General features: G+C 40.2%; 1 pseudogene; it reads right to left on the reverse strand.

Annotated features, from left to right (window-relative positions):
- Positions 1 to 875: 875 nt before the first annotated feature.
- The window catches only part of LOC105001222, a 14,701-nt pseudogene continuing 12,809 nt past the window's right edge, over positions 876 to 2,767 (reverse strand).

Raw genomic sequence — 2,767 nt, forward strand, 5'->3', positions numbered from 1 at the left:
AAATATTTATGATTTTTGGTAGATTTCCCCAGCATGTACCACTAGGCAAGTAAGTGCATTTGTGTCTCTTAGTGGAGACAAAAGCATGACAACTATCACACAGTTCCCTCTCCTAGCAGCTAACCATCCTCCTGGTCTAGAACCCTCTCGCCAATTTGCCTGAGAAGTGGTCTTGCAAGCTGGATATGGCAGTGTGGGTAAATTATATACAAGGTCAAGATTCTATCTATATTCCTAACACACCACACTCTTCACCCTTGAGTTAAATACTTGTGAAACCAAGGATTTTGACTCCACAGTAATGCTGAACATATACCTGATAAAAAGCAGTTTGGAGTGCTCTGTACTCTGAATGGTGAGAAATTTCCCCCTCTCATATTACTCAATCAGTTCTTGATAGTTATGCCCAAATAGTCACTAACAAATCCCTCAATGATACTTTCTTTGGTGCAGAAACCCTCAAGGTCACATAAAGTCACAAAGCCTATTTTCCCGAGTGAGCAGCTACTTGTCTGCTCCTAAGGACTGCCACCAAACAGATTTATTTGTTTTAAGCAAATGCCTGAGTGTCATTTGGATGTGTATATTACTTTAGAATAACTTACAGATAATACAGGTATCTAGATCTCAGGCTAAAATAATTAAAAAAAATCATTTAAAAGATACCACATACTCAAAGCTCAGTTCTATTTTGTAAATTTTTCAAATGATATCTACCTTTCCAAGCTGTCCCTCTTTAGTTCCCAGAACAGGGATTGAACCCATGGCCCCTGCAGTAGAAGCATGGAGCCTATACCCTGGAATGCTGAGGAATTCCCTCCTTTTGAATTCTTAATATCTGTGAAATGGCTGCAGTGGGTGTATCCAGGCCTTGGCTAAATTATTTGATCCCATCTGGAGTTCAGAACTGTCAATACGCCCAAGAGCAAGTCATAATCTTTCATCATTTTTGCCTTCTGAGGAACACAAGGTGAACACAGTGTGCTCAGGTAAGGTGCCACCTTGGAAGCCTGAAGTGTCAGTCAGACTCCCATGAAACACAGTTCTTAACCAGCACCAGACTGACCAACAATTAGAAAATAATACAAAACAAGAGCAACAACATGTGCAGTGTCTGTGAGGCCCCAAACCAGTCAGACACTGCTTCCTGAACTTAGGTTTTTAAAATGGAATACATAAAATAAATGAGGGACTCTCACTTGTTTAACTTGTATTGTACAAATCAGAAAAGGAAGGCTTGAGAGTTTCTCACCTGATATGTGTCCTCACCTTTGTAGTCATGTTCTGGCTTTTAGGATTTTTATTCATTAGAACAATTGTAGTCTGTATACTGTAAACAGACCCTATCCACCCTGCTAAAAACATGAGTAGAATGGTAATCAGCATATAGTGACCCCTGTAATATCCTCATTTATCTCCTAGTCAGTAGATTTCAGTGTTAACTGTTTGTTTGCCCAGGGTTCTGCTCTAACCAGGGTCACTGAGGACGGAAGAACAGATTATAGTTCTCTGTCAACTCTTTCCTCTGTAGGTGTGCTCTTTTCTGATGCCTGTTTGTATTATGACTGAGAGCTTCTTCCGTCTTTTCAGTATTGTAGCATAGTTCAAACTTGATATGGCAGACTCGGAACCACAGTGTATGGAAATGTCTTGTGAATGTGGTTTCCTGGAAAGGGGTGCTCTGTGTAAATGCAGAAATGAGAAGTTGTATGTCTCCTGAATCAGAGGGTTCAGGGGAAGGTGTCCCTGAGGCAGCTATAGGGATTGGGTATTCATGCTCCTTTTAAACAATCTGTTCTACTGATTTATATTATTTGGTGGATTCTTTTAACCATTTTGTAGTGAATTAAATCCACAATGTATTTAGAAGCTGCAAGTTCTTCTATTTAGGTGACCATTTTTGAGGGTAATTTTAACCTCTTTTGAGAGTGAAACTCTTCAGTTGTGAAAAGTGAAAGTCACTCTGTCGTGTCCAGCTCTTTGTGACCTGATGGAGTGTAGCCCATGAGGCTCCTCTGTCCATGGCATTCCCCAGGCAAGAATACTGGAGTGGGATAACATTTCCTTCTTCAGGGATCTTCCTGACCCAGGCATCTTCCTTGGGGGTTGAACCTGGGTATCTTGCATTGTAAGCAGATACTTTACCCTCTGAGCCACCAGGGAAGCTGTTGCTTATACCTGTGGCTTTAGTCTCACTGAAGCATCCTAGGCATTTCCAGTGATTAGGTTATTGGGGATACTCAGGATCAATGCAATGTCACTGTTAGTTGTCAAAACCTTTCTCAGGAGCCCAGTCCTGATTTTGTGTTAGCCTGTCATAAGTAGTGCTTACTAAATATTTTTCAGTCCTTATTTCTTGCATTTGAGGATTGTTCAATAGTCTCCCAAGATTCTCTTTGGAAAGTTTCTTAATGATGCATCCACTCAATGAGAATTCTGTTTGGTTTAATATAAATAAAGGGAGCACCATAGTCATCAATGTGTCATTGTTATCATGAGATCAACCTCTCTCAATTTACTCCCCATCTTGGAAAAAGCCTCCAGTACTTCCCAAAGAATATTTCTCCTCATATTCCTCCCCAGCATGTTCTATTTTGGTTTCTATTTGGCTTTAAATAACACACATTACTAAGTGATTACACACAGCTGGATGTGAACATCCACAAACACGCACTCTGTATGCAACCACTTTTAGATTGATCTCTTGACTCTTTCCTGAGGATGAACAGTAGAAGGAAATGTTTTCTTTAGCTTATATCACTTAGAA

Source organism: Bison bison, unplaced genomic scaffold, assembly GCF_000754665.1.
Source record: "Bison bison bison isolate TAMUID 2011002044 unplaced genomic scaffold, Bison_UMD1.0 scf7180017864379, whole genome shotgun sequence".
NCBI classification, from domain to species: Eukaryota; Metazoa; Chordata; class Mammalia; order Artiodactyla; family Bovidae; genus Bison; species Bison bison.